The 17,377-nt window shown below is 44.4% G+C and overlaps 1 protein-coding gene across 4 annotated transcripts in view; it reads right to left on the minus strand.

Annotated features, from left to right (window-relative positions):
* The window catches only part of SEMA5B (semaphorin 5B), a 278,169-nt gene that overhangs the window by 194,654 nt on the left and 66,138 nt on the right, over positions 1-17,377 (minus strand). The gene's annotated exons all lie outside the window — the stretch shown is intronic.

The raw sequence follows: 17,377 nt of genomic DNA on the forward strand, positions 1-17,377 counted from the left end.
TATTATGGCAGCACTCAGAGGCCTACCACCTGCCTGAACTCTTTGTGCTAAGCACTGTACAGACATTGGACATGGTCGTTTCTGTTCCCTGCACCTCGCAGGCTAGAGATCAAGCAGCTAAATGCGTAGGCAGGGAAAAGACAGAGACAGCAAAAATCGGAGGATGCTTCTGCACAAAGGCTGGTGAGCACAATTCCCAGTCAGCCAGTAAGAAATGATTCACTGTGAAAGAGAGTCTGACCCTGCTACCTATTACGCTCGACAGATGATCTCACTGAATCATTTATCTAGTTATTTACATGGCCTCCATTAGAGTAATGTCTGCGCGTTCACAAACCAGATGGGTTTATCCTCCCTGCACTCCTGAGAAGTAGCACATGCTATCAACCCTACATTACAGACAGGGAACGGAGACACAAAAACGACAAAATGTTTTTTCCAGGGAAGCTCAAATCTGATCTGCCAAAAGCCTCTATCATGCCAGAGGCTCCCAAGGGTTAAGGTGCCCCTCTCAAGGACAGGGTAACAGGCTCCAGCCGCAGGCCGTCCTCTCACAGTCCTGGTAATTCTTCCTTGAACACAGGCTTCTAAATAGTGTGGATCTTGCAAAAGGAGAAAAAGTCGCAATAATTGTAGCAACCTCTGAAAAAAAGCAAACTGCAGTAACAGAGGAACCAGTCATCCCGCTTGCTGAGAGGACTGAAGCAATTGTTTTCTACAGGAAGCCTCATTCATCACATTTCCATAATCCAGAAAATGCTCCCACACTCCCTTCTTGCAACATTTTAAGATTGTAACACTCATAAACACCCTTACATTTCCCTCCTTTTCCTATTGGTCTTCCTTTGTGGAAGAAATCATAGGAGAGGGATGAAGATGTGAAAATTTCCTTGGCTGCCAGGGCTGAATGCCAACTGCAGGAAACCCAAGGGGACCCTGGAGGTGACAGATCACCTCACTAAAGGACTAAGTCTCTACTACCAGTTGGCTCTTGCTCTTTAAAATGACAACAGTGGAAATGCTTTTCCGGTGATACCCCAAGTGGCTGCTCAGAGCCCAACATACCAGGTTGTAAGAACATAAAATATATTTGTTAGCTCAAACCTCCCGATCAGGATTGGCATTCCCTTCTGAAAAGCAGGCCATCGGTCAGCAGAAACTCTTGGGTTTGATCAACACTTTTGGTGTGCAAACTGCCAAATTCTCTAAACATAACAGCTCCCCTCTGGCCAGAAAATACAGGATTCCCTAAACCCACCCTTTGATCTGCAAGAAACTGAATGTTCTCCTGAAATTACTTGTCAGATGTTTGAATTCCCTCTCAGGTTACAGCATGAAACCATTCCTATCTCTCCATTAAAGAAGCAGATAGACAGATGGGATTGTCTTCATTTTTCAGGACTCTGGATGCTCTTTTCACATTAATTTTAACCGGAATGGGGTGTTCAAACCTTGTGTTCAGGTTAAAAGAACTAGACCTATAGACTGTGTTCAATCAAGGCCAGGAAAATCCCAAGCCTGCTGGTTCCTCCATAGTGCTGTCAGCAGTAAAAAAAAAGTGGCACAACAGCACAATATAAGGACCAAACTGCCCTCTCCATACGCTCCTCCAAATCCACGCCAGTGGGAGACACACTGTCTTAGCCAACACACCTTGGATCGAAGCAGGGACTTCTAAAATTGAAAGACCAAACATCTTTGATCACCACAGACCCAAAGCTCGGGGACTGCCGTAGGGAAGGTGGAACGACTCCAGAACCACCACAGGATCTGCATGCATTTTCTTTAATAATGGGTTTTATCCTCATTTCATCCCCAGTCCACGGCAGGGAGGTGTTAATACCCGTTTGCAAAATAAAAAAAAAAAAACCAGCACCGCCGATAGATTACACACCTCGCCCAAGGTCCCTCGGGATATGCACATCTGCACTGCGAACTGATCCCAAAGTGCCTCAAATCCAGTCTGCTGCCCTTCCCTCCAGCCCAGCCTAATTCTCTAAATTTCATGATGATTCAAAGCTCTATTTAAAGCCCCTACAGCTATGGGTGTGTGCAAGGAATTACAGCTGAGCCAAAAGGTTTGAATTTAGCAGCTCTGCTTGGGTTTTCCCCAAGACTTTTTTGTCTTGGTAACAGTGAAATATGAACCTGTGGGTGTTTCACCTGAAATGGAAAAAAAAGGGTGTTTTGTATCATATCTGGGTTATAATATAAACCCCCAAGATACAGTAGCAATGTCAATGTCTTCTTCTTCCAACTTAACACATCTCCTAAATGGTCCAGTGGTGGCTTCCCAGCCTAGCAGAACTTTCCCAAACTTGCCACTTACTTATGTAGCAAGGGCTGCTATGAAGCGGAGACACACAGCCATGGTTTACTCTTCAACCCAAGCTAAGCTCTTTAGGTAAGCTTTAATATGACAGCTGGTATTGCTTGCCCTAGATCAGATGACCAAATGGAGTTATTCTTTGTAATCCTGCAGAGGCTGCTTATAAATCAGAGAACACTTCACCTCTGGCCACATGGCACTAACAGATAATAATACAAATGGTTCAATGTTTTAACATTAATAAGTCTTTGCTTGGGTTATGACAGATAAAAATGAGGTCAGGATCTCCGGATCTGAGCCTTAAGTTAGCAGCGCCTCAGTCTGGGGGAATCTGTATCACCTCGGCCTTTACAGCACTGCGCACACAGCTGATGTGTAACAGCAGCCTACAGGCTGGAGACGCAAAGGTGAGAGGGGGCTATATCGCTCCTGCCCCCCCCAGCTGCCCGGAGCTGTAGCGGGAGCAGCTCCCTCGCAGAGCAGCACTTGCCCCATCTCCTGCTCCACCGCTTACTTCATGCACCAAACGTTCACCCTCCAGCGTCCAGGGCAGGAGAGGAGAGGAGGGCAGCGAGCCCAGAGCCCCACGCCCTCCCCAGCCAGCAGAGGCCGCGGGGCCGGGTGCCGCTGGTCCCCACTGGGTGCTGGTGTCCATCCTTCCTGCCCGGCGCGGCGGGGAAGCCCAGGGAGCAGGAGCCCCGCGCTCGGCTCCTGCCCTGCGTGCCCACAGCCACCGGCTCCTCCGGCACTCCGCTAAGAACTTTAGCCTATGAAGAACACAGCAACACCACTGCTGCGGCAATAATTTTGAAGTCAGCAACCGCTAAACACACACGGAAAATAAAGTTTGCTTCCACACGAGCTTCTCCACGTTTCTCAGGAATCTGAGGGATGTCCTTTATAGAACATGAGATAAGAGCAGACTTGTTTTTCAGCCTGCATATCTGTGTGGTTCCTTAGCTACCAGCCAAAGCCTAAAGGCAGGTCTTGGCATCTCATCCCCTTCTTATAAACTCTTTCAGAAAGTTAGAGCTGACTTTGACACTAACATGATGAGAAATGGGGAGTTATCTGTGCCATTCTGGGGAACATGCCAAGGCCTGCATTAAAAAAACCCACAACCCTATTAAAAACAAAACAAAGCAAAAAACAACAAAAAAACAACCCTCCTGTTTGCTACTGATTAGGCAGCCGAATTAAAACTGATGAAGTGATTGGATAGGAACCAAAGCTGTTTATCTGCACATAAATCACAGACATGCTTTACTCAGTCAGTATGGATTTACTGAGCTACGGGAAGGACCTCTTATTCACAAAACTGATTATTGCAGCAATTAAAATATCAATGATGCAAACATTTTGGGGAGAAACTTATTAGGGGCTCTTGGAGAAATAATTCCATTTAATATGAATTCAAACAAGTTCCAAAAAATAAAGGCAATTTTTAATAGTGAGTTATTTTGTTTCTTCTGATAAGTATATGATGTTAGAAAAATCAAATTTTAAAGAAGGAAAGGCACAAATTAACTAGCTGGACCTGCCAAAGGAGATTAAAAAGGAAGGTTGATACATATTTTATGAACGCAAGGGAATAAAAAAAAAACAAGAGAGATGTACTGTCAAACCAGACACGGTGTTAATGGCTAAAGTATATGGCAATAAGAACTGCTGTTCCCATAGTTATTAATGTAAACTGAAAATTGGGAGCAGGCTGCAGCAAAAGAAAATAAATCACACTTTTTTTTTTAATCTGAAAATATGTGTCAGATAAATCCCCACTCTCAGCATTCATCCTCTGCATCCCGGCCCCCCAGCAGCAAGACAAGCACTGTCATTTCAGCCGTCCAGAACTTCCAGGCAAGTGGGAAAAGTGACAATTTCTCATGATTAATCGCAGCTAATTTATTTATACAATTTTTCAACTTATCAGAATCATTGGCCTGGAGATTATCTCCCCCTTCCCCTCCGAGTCCTGAGAAGCTATTTAACATGGGAAGCAGCTAAGGGGGGCAAGAGGGGAGAGTGTCATGCAGCCAAGTTATGTGTCCCAGCTGGAGTTTGGGATGATGTCTTGCAGCTCTGACTCCTCCAGCCAAATTTCATACAGGAAGCGGGAACGCGCCAAGGGCGCAGTGAAATACGCTGGAGCCAATAAATAACACTTGACTCCATTAACACACTCATGCTATGGATCCCATCATGAAACCCTTAGTCACTTTGCACCATGTTTCCTCAGGAGGTAGCCAGTGACTTGCGCGAGGAAAAGGTCCAGCAGCCAAGAGGATGCTGCGACCCAGCCTTACAGACGTCACTGTGGCTGTGCCACATGGGAATACGGAGCCCTTCCAGAAGCGGCAAACGCTGCTCATATATCCGGCTCTTATGGAAGCACAGGCCAGGGAAGGTTACGGTGACACCAGAGAGGTAGAAGGCAAACCGCTGCGAGGACACCGCCAGCCCCAGGAGGACAACCCACGCTCGGCCCAGGCGCTGCTCTCTGAGCCCGGCATGGGCAAGGAGGTATCAGAGAGGGGCTGGTGTCCCCATCAGCTCATGCGGTTTTCGCCCATACAAAGCACAATCTGTCCCAGCTGGGCTGCCGAACAGCAATTTGTCACCAAGTGACTGTTCAAAGGGGATCTTTCTGTGACCCTGGTTTTGTCATCAGTGTTGTATTATTCCTCTTTTTTTTTTTTCCTCCAATTACGCACCATAACCATGCAGTGCTGATCCGCTCCTGCTCAGCATGCCTTGTGCGCCAGTTCCTCCCTGACCCCGGCAGAACAGGATGGTTGCTTCGTATTTAATTAACTCCCCTTAGATGATCAGGAAAAGAAATATAAAAATCTTAGTTTAGAATTTTGTAATCCATGCGTTACAACTATGGTGATTAATAAATTATTAGCTGCAGGAATAATTTTACACAGCGTAGAAATGCCACCACTTTTGTGCTGCAGCAAGAGATAACTATTGAGCAAAGTAGTTGACAAATTATCTGACATATTTGTCAACTACTTTGGATCCATCAAGATGAAAGGCTTTACATAAATGCTGTATGATTTTTTTATGTATATATATAAACACTTTTACTGGACTGTTGATAAAAGCCTGAGATACAAAGGAACTCTTTCCCCTAGTTGAGACAAGGCAAGCTGCTAAACAAATCAGTTCAATCTCTGCCTTTCAAGCAATATAAAGTAGTATAACTTTCAGGAGCAACACCTCATCTGATTTTTTTCCAGACTGCCTATCAGGAATCAAGCAGTAAGTAAACATTTGAAAAGTGTTCCTCTGAGAGCAAAGGTTTAGATTTGAGTCACAGGATCCATTGAAAAGAAAAATTGCTTCTGTGTATTGGGACAGTGCCTTCCCTTCTGAAAACTTTATAAAAAGAATAAATGGAGATAATCTTTTTACAAGGTATAGCCCATATGGAAATTCATTATTGCTTCCCTTTAAAAAAAAAATCAAGATAGTTCAGAAAGTGAGAATGGGGTCACTATTAAAAAAAAACATGCTGAAGTTTTCCTAATAACTGTATCTGGTAAAAGTATGGTTAAAAAGCTTTATTGTGGTCTAAAATGCAGCTCCTCTTGATGAGAACAAGAGATAAAAGAGGGAAAGACATAATAACCCCCTAAACCCCTAAGAGTATTTAATGCAGAAGTGGGAGAATATCTATACCCAGAGATTGTGGATTAAATATTTTATGGATCCATTCTTCTCCTAGCACAAAACACTCCCTCGAGTGACTTCAGGGCTGCCGCTCCTCGAAGACTGCATTAATGCCTGTTAGCCCAGTCCAGTCCCTGCGATGGAGGCACAGCTGAAAGGAATCATTGTTCCCGCTTTGCAAAAGCAAAACCCAACCTCCAGAGAAGGTGAGTGACTTGCACAGGATTTCACAGCGAGCCAGTGGCGTAGCTGGGGGGGAGCTACGAAGCCCAGCTTACGGTCCTGTCCCCCCCAGACACCAGCCCCCACCCAGCTCTTACAACGTTTCTACTGAGAACATCACAGAGGAAGGTGCTGTTTTCATTAGTGTGCATTTTGCAAACAGCCACAACTACTAAATTAAGGCTGCCACCCAAAGCACGCATATATGCAGAGACGGGGCCAGGGATACTGTCCGGAGCTACCTTTTAGGGCTGGATTCGGCTTTCAACAGGTGTGAATCCCAGGGCAAAGCACCCCGCGTGGCCACAGCAGGCAGCTCGTTGTCCTGTAACACACAGGTTAATTTAGGTGACTGGCTGAGCAAAAGGCAGAGAGGGAGCTTTTCTAGTTCACTACTTGTTTTTGTCTTTGGCTGTTCCAAGAGACATTTTAAGGGGCAGAGGATCCTTTTAGTATATAGTTGTGATTCTCATTAGTGTTGAAAATATGCACCTGAATATGAAAAGAGGGCAAGGGGAGACAGGAGATAACTGCAAACATCCTTAGTCAAAGGAAATGCATGTTCCTCCTCCGCGGACTACGGCTGCCGCATACCATGCTGGGCATTAAAGTTCAGAGAAGTACAACTCGCTGAGCAGAGGTTAACTCTTTGCACTGGTTTTAAACCAGACCCGTGATACAGTGAGTAGATTAGCCCAGAAAATTTCCAGCACAACTCGCTTTGGTCAGTAAAAGATTGATTTGCTTATATTGACACATTTGCTCTTTCGGTTTTGCCAGGTCTGTAAAAAAGATGGAGAGGTGTGAGGGAGCCTAGCGGTCCCTACGAGCAGCCCACGCGCTCCCCGCCGGCTCGCTCTGCTGGCGGCTCCGGGTCAACAACCCCGGGCTTGCAGGAGCCACGCCACAAAACAAGGCCCTGGATGCCCAAGGGAGGTTTAAGACTAAGTTCCCAGGGCTTCCAGGATCCCCGATACGCAGTCAAGCAGCGCTAAACTAAGACAAGGCTCCTCTGCTTCCAGACTCCCCACGGTACAGGAGGGACCAGCCCCGAGCCCAAGGAGCACCCAGCTATTCCCTTTCCTTTATGGAAAGCGTCCCTCAGTCCCTCCAGCTGTGTATCTTCTTCCAGCAGAAGGGCTGTATGGTCCCATCCTGGCTTGTCAGATGGCCAAACCTATGCTCAGCATGTCAAATGCAAATGAACAGCATATCTGGCAAACCTGGGGCTTATCAAACACCCCTCTGCAGCTTGTTCTCTGCAAATGGCACCACCAGATCACTTCTTCAGCCTCCTTCATGCCTCCTCGTGTTCTGAGGACTCCCGGGCTGGGAGCTGCCTGCAGGATCAATACTGGAACCAGTCTATCTGACCCATATCTCTTTGCCGGAGAGTCCACAGGGAAATGAATCACCATGATGGGACCAGATTCATTATTCTGGCAAACCCCGTGTTGTGCTCCATTCTTCTACAAAAACAGATTGAAACTTTTTTTCGTATTAAAAACAAAAATTCATTTTCCATAAGGAATTTGAAAAATGCTTTGCTTTGCTCCAAATAGAAGCTTCATCTTTTCCAAAGCGGAAATTTTTCCTAGCTTCAGACAGCACAAACTGGGCACAAACTGTAAATGGTTTACTAATACCTTCTTGTAATGTTACACTGGAAAAAGGATATTGCAAAGTTAAGCCCTTGCAATGCTATTTACTTACTATGGGATATATATTCTAGGACCAAATTAATCAGCTTCGATTCGCCGCTCCCCTGCCCATACTGCAGTCCCCTGCAGCTGTACCAAGTGATTGTGAAGCAGTCGTATTACCGTAACAACGAACTCCAGCTAAAGACGCCAACAGCATCACTCCAGATTTGAACTGGGCCTGAATTTGACCTTAAATTTTTAGTTAAAATACACTTTCTCCATCCACTAAGTAGCATCTGCAGAAGTTGCATCAGTTCCTGCACTGCAGCAGACACATTTTTTGTATCCAAATGATTACAGAAACCTACCTACTTCACATATAGTTGGAAATACAAGATCCCAACAAAGTAAAGGGGAAAATTCCCCTCAAGGCCAATGACAGCAGAGGTAAGAGAGTGCTGAGCCATTTGGAAAACCCTGCGTCTAAATTCAGGGCTTCTTTGCTTTGTCCAAAATCACAAATAGGATATAGCAGCCTCGGAAACAGTGGCCAAGTCTTCCAGCTCCCAGATTTGTGCTTTAACTACTTGACACATCTTCTCATCGTTGGAGCAGGAGGAATGACATGATCAGAGACCAAAACCACTTGCACTGAGCAATTTGAAAGCACCGTGTTTCAGCACACCGGAGAAGTGTGTCGTTCCCTCGCTAACTCCCCAGCCCCGAGGCCAAGTCCAAGACAAATGTCCCAGTAGCGGTCCAAGCCCCACTTCCCGCACGGTAACCCAGGCAGCAGTTAGAGATGTGAACCTCCCTCCCGGAGGCAGACCCGCTGCAGGCTGCTCCAAATCCCTGCTGCTCAGGCGGCTTCCTTCTCTGGCATGCCTCCTTGGCCTTCTTCCTTCTATTTTTCTCATAAGTTTGCCTGTGGATGATTTATCTAAAAAAAAAAGCAGCTTTTTCTTCATTACAAAAAAAGAAAAAAGCGTGCCTGCACTTGGCTGGACATAATAATGAAGTTATAATGTCCTCTTGGAGGAGGGCTCTCTCCGTCTGTCAGATCCTTCCTCTTCCTTGAGCTATGGGACTACAATCTCGGGGAAACAGCTCGCAGCCTTCACGGTCACCATCTCCTCTCCTTCCCTCCCAGCATTTTTCTAAACAGCTTAAATGATCCCATGCCTGGTCTGAGTGTCTCGTCTGATATAATCATCATCTCCAAGGCCTTCCTTTCCATCCATCAGCGCCCACGACGCAGAATCCCTACTCAGCCTAAACATGACTTAGCTTGGTCCTTGCAAAGAACATTTGTTTACTTTCTCGGAGAGGCTAATGAGTAAATATTATTTGGTAGGCCAGAATTTCATGAACCCCAACTAAAATAAGGGCTCCAGGACATTAGGCACAATACAAACATACTGTAAAAAGTTTGTAATCATCCCCGAGACTACAGAGGCATCCTGCGGGGCAGCCAGAAAATGAAGTGAAGCGAGGTTTCTGAGCCCCAACGCAGAGGCTTAAACAGAAAGCCGTCTTTCCTCCATATCTCTGTTCGCAGAATCCACTGTTTTCCGAGTTTCTGCCTACCCAGCAAATATCCAAAGCTAGTAGCTATTGATCTCCAGTATCAACTCAGTCACAGTTTTAATTGCAATCGGCTAGTAGTCATTTTTCCTGAAAATATACTTCCTTTAGTTGCATGAAATCCATCGTAACGAAGCTACGCTGTCTACGCAAGCTACCTATGTCTATCAAGGGCAGATGGAAGGCAAACTTTGACCCTAAATAAGATGATATATGAAAACATGACAGTGTTTCTTCAGCTGGAGAAAAGAGAGATTACTTTTAAAGCGTTTACTTAATTCTTTCTGGCTGTATTACAAAACAAGCAATTATAAATCTCCTAAAATTGTTCTAAACGGTACAAGTAAATTTAACAAAATGAGATACAAATGCCAACTTCATAAATGCTTTTCCAAACAGAAGTGTCAGGCGCAGTTACAATGCCACTTCAGGTCAGTCCAGTCCGATGGTAATTACAAGTCTTAAGAATATACGAAGGAACATAAAGTTCAAAGAAACTCAAGAAAGAGCGAGCAAAGCTTTGGAGAAGGAGCGCGTCCCCACGCCAGCGCTGCACGCACAGCTAGTGACCGCTCTCCGCAGCGGGCTGACGGGAAACAGCCTAAGGGATGGACAATCTGCCAGGCACCGACGAGCCAAGACAAAATGAAGAGAAACAGTTATAAAGAAGGACTTATTTTCCCTGGGTGATGAACTGCTCTGCTCAACTACGGCACCAGAGCAGAGACAGGAATTAGGCTGTGGTATCTAACCAAGAAAAAAAAAGGCTACTGACACCTACTTAAAGGAATGAAGATATTGGAAATAAGTCCGTAGTTTAGCAACACAGGAAACAGTTTTCTCATCCCATAAAGCTTCTCCCATTTTACACCAGGATAAAAATGAGACCTTTCAGGGAAATCCAAGCTGACATCTGAACCCCAAGGAACAGCCCAACGGCCCAACTCCCCCTCCCGCCGGAAGCTGAAATCGCCTGAACGCTGCCGAATTCAGCCAGCGCCTCTAACACGGAGCTTTCACTTCCCAGCCAAAAGTCCACACCACAAAGTTGCTGGCTATTCAGAGAGACGTATATATCTGTATCTACCTAGTGACCTGCAACCACAAGAAAATTCCCAGCCAACTCTACTTTCTAATAATACCTGTCACCAGCCTGCCTTAGCTGTATAAAATATCCCAACAAATGCTAAAAGCTCCATGCTTACATCTCAGCAGCACAGCCCGCACACGCTCTGGGGGCTTAATAACAGCATCTACTAGCGCTATTATATAACCAACAGATCATTTCCTCTGACCTCTTGCTGACATCTGAACTTCCCTGGTTACGTAGCTTAGTGCAGTAAAAGCTACGTATTATTTGATGAACGCTGGTAATGCGCTATATAGTTCAAAAAAATATTCCCACAGGACATCCAGGGACCACTACCTTTACTAGGGTCCTGGCACAGCTCTTACTAGTAGAGATTTTAGAGGTTATTATTCAACAGCTTCAGCAATTAATAAGAGAGAAGGATTAAATCTGAGATTTTCATCTTCTGTCCCCAGCCAGAAAGATGAGTTATTTTGGAAAAATGTGGCCTGCACTTACTGTTGACAACTTGCATTTACTTTCCTCAGTTTTTACGGCTTCTCTCTCTTTAACGTTTACTGCTGGTGCAACTTCTGCCATTGCTTTCATTGAGCAATCTCAAACACTTTATTTCTAATTTTCGGCTTAACTGCAAAGAGTAGAGAAGATGAGAGAGTGGCGAGGATGATAAGCCCTTAGAGTAGCTCAGGAACTTACAACTGAAATAAAAACCGAAACTTAGAAACCCACAGCTGGAAAAAGGAGGCAGCAGCTCTGAGGGCTCCCACATTCAGGAGGGGATGTGGCCGAACGAGGGAGGAAATAGGATAGCCTGTAAAAGTAGATTCGCATCCACACCAGTAAAGACGGCTAACTTCTGCAAACTGGGGTGTCTGCGTGGGGGAAAAAACTTGACCACAAACCAGGTTTCCATCTGAGACGTTCTGGTGCCTGGAAAGTGATGATTTTCAATTTTTCCAATGAGAATCTGAAAGCAAGATTTCTATGAAAGCAATGTTTTTGCAAGAAAAAATTAATTGTCCAACTCCAATATACACCTCTATAGCTGCATATAACAACCAATGCTAACAGTTGGACTGATGTACTTTCCTTGCAAGCAGCAACACTGTTTTATTTCTCTTTGGGACATCTCCCATCTTTATCTCAGATAAATTACAGAACAAAATCCACTGTCTTCTCCATTTCCATTGCTGCTGGCAGAGACCCACGCCTTCAAGATTTTTTTCTCTTTGAGCATACAGTTAGATCTCCAGCAAACTCTGCCAATCAGATTATTCTGTGAACTTTCCAAATTGCATGAGATCACAGTTTTACATACACTTCCTGATCACTATCAGGGTCCTGGAAAAATTATATTAATTTTTGAGCAGCTCGAATCCTTACATGAATTCTGTTACTTAAATGCAGTAATCATCAAATCATCAATCGTGCTGTAAAACTTGCCATTTTCATGCACTGAGTCACATCATTTCATTTCATCTCCAGCCATAGCAAAAACTACCAGTTGGTGACCATTATCTGTTAATTGGAAACCTCATTAATTAGGCTCTTTGTGACTGAGAATATATTTAAAATAAGGCAAGGAACATCAACTGTATAACTGTGTCACAAAGGGATAACCATCTCTGTTAATCACTTTTCTTCATCATATTAGAATCACTGATTCAAATACCAGTACTAGCTATTGCACTGTTCAGTGATTCCAGGACGTTAACATATACTTTGTCCACTTTTACACAGATGAGAAGTTCTGGCACTCTGCATTTTTAGTTTCATTTCACAGAGCCTTCATGACAACACAGAAACGAGACTGTTTTCAGACATGCTCCTAAAGAAGTCGTTAGCATGCAGGAAAAGAGCGCATTTGGTACAGCGAGACTTGTAGGTGGTTAATTAAGGTCAACCGCGTCATCATGAATAGCCGTCAGGCCAGCCATGCTTCAAGGGAACAGTTAGAATGGAAGAGCAGGATTTTCAACAGATACCTCTAGGGTGTCCAGTTGTCTCTGCAATACAGCACTTTGCATACAATCCTGGGAAAAGTCCCATACAATCCTAGGAGAAATCCCCACCAGGGTCTTTCAGGAAAGCAGAACCAGACCTGTGGACTTTGTCAACCTATAGCGTAGCATGGTTCTGAACAGGCACAAATGCTGTGAGCCTGTAAATCTCCATGTGGGCTTTAAATCTCAGCTAGGAAAACCACAGCACACTTAATGTTTTGCTTCTTTTTGTAAAGCTACCAAAAACCTAATTTCCTCCTCCACTGTGAAAGATGAAAGAATCTCAACATCTAATGAGGCTCCTGTAGTGCCTTTATTCCAATGCAGATTATTAACCCAATAATCATGATGGACAAGGCTGATATAGCACCACTGGCTTCCCTGAGCCAACCCCCTGTGTTGAGTTGGAAAGATTCAACTCCGTATCTGCAAAATTTGGAAACCAGAACTTTTTTACCTCATTTGTCATAACTACCTCATTAAGCAAATGACTCCCGTTTCTGTCTGCTCTTAACCGTCTAAAAGTTTAGCCTCATTTCCAATCTGAATTTGCCCTTTATTAAATTGAATCCATTGTTCTTTGGGTTACTACTTGTATCGTGTCATTTCCTCTTCCTGGTATTAAATGACCCTTACGATGATCATCCTCCTCATTAAACTTTTCTTCAGATGAGGTTGGCTGAATTTACTCCCACTCTCTTATCTCCTTTAATGGTGTGATCTAGCTTTGGAGACCATTTTCTGAAAGTAAGAGCCTTATCTTGGTGGATACTACTATAGGCGTGATTTTAGCACCAGCATAAGTGATTTGTAAATTCTGTTATCCTGACAAAGCTGTGTTTCAGACTTCAGGTGGTATGAATTATTTTGTTCTTCTCAAAAACTTCCACGAACAAATCTCGCTTTTCCTGACTGCTTCCATTTTGCCCCATATTCAGGATGAGTTTGCTGAAGGCTCTGGTTCAGAAACCAGACTCTTCCTGTGGCACCACAAATGTCTATACGTGGAACTACTTGCCATTACAAATCTGTGGGATTTTGGTGCTCTCCTAAGCCTCATAAGAGCTGGCAACCACATTCACAGAGATGCAACAGGCATTCAATCACGCTGCCAGAGAGGGACGAAATTACAAACTTGTATGTTTTCCTGAATCTGAATCTTGAACTTCAGTTTCTAGGATTTATTGTGGAGTCAGACATTGTTCAACATCAGTAAGGTTAACGCAGTTGCAAATTTCAGCTGAATACCTCTCCCCTCATTTCTATATCTTTGTATCTCTGATATACTCTTTTACATGCATATTACCTTCTCATTTTCACATGCAATTTTGATACAATCCTTTCCTTCAATGTATTTTTTCTCTGAATATCTTTCTCTGGATCCAGACCAAGAATCACCTTCTGTTACAGCAAACGGGTGGGTAACAATCCATTTCTCAATGCCTCTGTGTTAGCAAACGCAGCAAATGCCGAGGCGAGCAGATTCGGAAGGGAATCAAGAAGCAACCGAGTATGAGAACAGGGACCCAAAAGCCAATGTGGAAAGACATTTCTGAGCTACCTTAATAGAATCAGCCCATCATATTTCAAAAACAGTATCAACAGACAGAAGTAATAAAACTTGTCTGATGAGTTTAAAAACAGGCATCCCTCTCAGCCACGTTCTGCATGCGTGCACACACACGCACACAGATACACACACTTACTCACTCCTAGTATCAAACCTTTTAAATTTCTTCCATGATTAATTTGCAAATAGCTTATGATGCAACCAGAGACCCACCTAGAAGACTGTGCTACGGTTCGCAGATTCTGCAGTCTGAAGCTACTTAGTTTTAAGACTTTTTTTAACATACGTACATATACGTACATACATACATATATATAATCTAAACATCTAAATTTATGTATGTGTATACACACACATACACACTTATTTACTTATCTTTAATTTTGTCCTCATATGTCCCCAGAGAGCAAAACACTCGGAAATTATCCTTCTAGTGGGACTGTGGCAGTGTGGTGAAGATCTCTCTGGTCTTAATTAGGCAAAGGCTCTTAAACTCATGGAGATATAAACTACCAGAAGTAGAAACCTACTGAATGTAATAAACATGCTTTAGATGAACAGCAGGGAAGAAAGTACAAGATGGCTTAGTGTTAGTTGGCTTGACAAAGCTTTACTTTTCCTGGATGAGCAGTAGGATTTTTAACGTTCTCCTTTTATTTTTAATGAAAGTTTACAATGGAATCTCCCCTGTACCATGAACTGGAATTCATAAAAACAATGCAACAGTCTATATATTTTTCTAACTTTAATTTCTAGAGCCAATTTTACCCAGGCTGTTTGTAAGTCACTCACCAGAAAGCAGAAAAGAGAAGAAAAGAAAGATTTCCATCTCTTTACTAAAAAGAAAAAACCCACAAACCAAAAAGCAAAAACCAGCAATCCTATTCCTGTATTTTAAACAGCTGTGTGACACCCGCAGTGACTTTTATGATACCATATGCCCTATCGAATCATGTTTCACTCAGTTGGTTTAGCCTTATTTGAAGATTAATAAAGAGGCATGATTTTGGGCTAATAAGAGCTGAGTCCATTGTAAAGAAGACACATTTCAATTTGCAGGGTGAAAGGAGGAGGGGAAAACCCACAAGCAGGAGCGATCTCTACCGAGGGCATCGTTGGCATGCCACAATTTGCAAGCAGGGACGAGGGGCCTTTTACGGGGTTTCGTTAGGACAGCGCGTAGGGCCAGCAGGGCTGGGAACCACTTTTAGTCTTGCCCTAAAGCTCACTGGAACATCGTTTTCCTCCAGACCAAATGGGTGAATACGGAGCTTGTTTCCCAGCGTGAGGATAACGGAAACCAAGGTGTCAGCTCCCACCTCCTCCTGTGTTTGACACTACTTATCACTTTGATGGACTGTGCTGCAATTAAAAAGACAAGAGGGGGTGTCAGTTTGGGTCTTTTTTCCTCCCAAAGATGTCAAAGAAGGAAGTTCTCGACTGTAAAACACCTCTGAAGTGTCTGCACAGGAGCACGAGCTACAACGCCTTGGAGACACGGGAGGAGCTCAGGGCCACCGGCAGACACTGCAGAGCCTCCAAAGGAGAGATGAGCTCTTACTTGCTATTTCTATGACTGCTGAGGGAGCGGGCTTTAGCAAAGTTTGCTTTTACCAAGGCAAGCCCGCTTTTCACGTGTGTGCCCATTTCCAGAGGGCCTAAACCTGGCAGGCCTCTTGCAGCCTCCCAGGAAAATATTTCCAGCGTGCCCTGTCCTGAGACCCTCCTTCTGCTTTCTCCCCACGCTCAAATCCCCTGGAGGTAAACAAGCGATAAGGCTTCAGGATTAGATTGACTGACCTCAGAAGGAATTTTGCTCAAATAAGAACTAAGCCTGGAAGGATTTTGCCCTTACTGAGAGGCTCTAAAGGTTTCCCATAGAAGCGTTTAAGGAAAATGACTTGGGGAATTTACATCCGACTTTGCTCCCTCAGTCACTTTGGCAGCTTATCCTTGAGGGCACCAGAGCTGGCGTTCAGACAAGCCATCAGCTCACAGACTAACAAATTATTGATTCTCTCCTCACTTTGAAGCAGACAACAACAAACTCCTAAACGCACTGCATCCTTCAATATCTCCCTCTGGAGAAATACACGTTTGTAACACTGGCGGTAAGGGGGCATTTCCATCTCTCAGGCTGTGACAGGTGGATGGAGCACTGCGCTTCATGCATTTTGGTCTCTTACCTTCACCCAAGTGGTGGTAATGGGGAAAGATTTTTGCGCAGAGCTTGAATTTCAAATCCACACCTAGGCAAAGCGAGAAATATGAACGAACATTCAAATACACGTACGTTAAATGGCTTGAATTTGGATACAAAAGGTGTCCAACACAAAGTGGGATTAAGAGTTTATTTTCCCCAGTATTACATTATTAAAAAGCAAACGCATTTTTCTGTGCACCATGCACTTAATGAGCTCCAGGTTGCAGGATACAAAAAGATCTTGACATTGGCTTGAAGAAACAAAATGTTCAAAATGATCTGGATACACTGAGGCACTTCGTCATAAATGTCTCACCACTAGACTGAGTATCAGTTTTGTGACATTCCTGCCATTTTTCTGCAACTCACGGCAACGTGTCCCAAACTTCCTTGCTTTCCTCCTGCGCTCTCTCCTGCTCCCTCACTAGGGACATGAGTTCCTCCCTCGACCCCTTGCTCTGAAGGGGCTGAGCCTTGTGCTGCGGACGGCAGCCAAATTCTGCAACCCCCAAAAAGCCGAGCCCAGAGCATAGCAGTCAAATGCTTGTCACCGGACTCATGTCAAGTGTGGCATCAGAGGTATTATCTACTTCTACCTCCCTGCCCACAGTCATGGGAGCAGCTCTCCCATGTGTCCCGCGGCAGGCGCTAGGGCGTTTGATGGAGTCCATCACAGAAAGGCTCCTTTGCGATACACCGCGGAGACATGAGACTGGGGTCGGCAGCAGAGCCAGGAGCCGGCCCCAGGAGCCACAGCTCCCAGGCTTTCACCGCTTCCTCCTGGCTGTGCCTCTCGCAGCCTCGCACCGGCTCACATCAGGACTACAAGGGGTCCTTTGGGCAGATTCTGGCTGCTCCTGCCTTGGAATACAGATGCTTCCAGCAGCCCATCTAGACTGCACTGAAATGCTTCCTCTGCACCTGAAATCGATACAGTTTCATGCAAATTTTTACTACATGTACTGTACAGATTCTAAATATTCATACAGTCGACACACCTAAATAGCGCTGAAAATGATGCTACAGCTTATAAGGTCAATGATCTGCAATTTTATATC

This window comes from Apteryx mantelli, chromosome 6 (assembly GCF_036417845.1).
Source record: "Apteryx mantelli isolate bAptMan1 chromosome 6, bAptMan1.hap1, whole genome shotgun sequence".
NCBI classification, from domain to species: Eukaryota; Metazoa; Chordata; class Aves; order Apterygiformes; family Apterygidae; genus Apteryx; species Apteryx mantelli.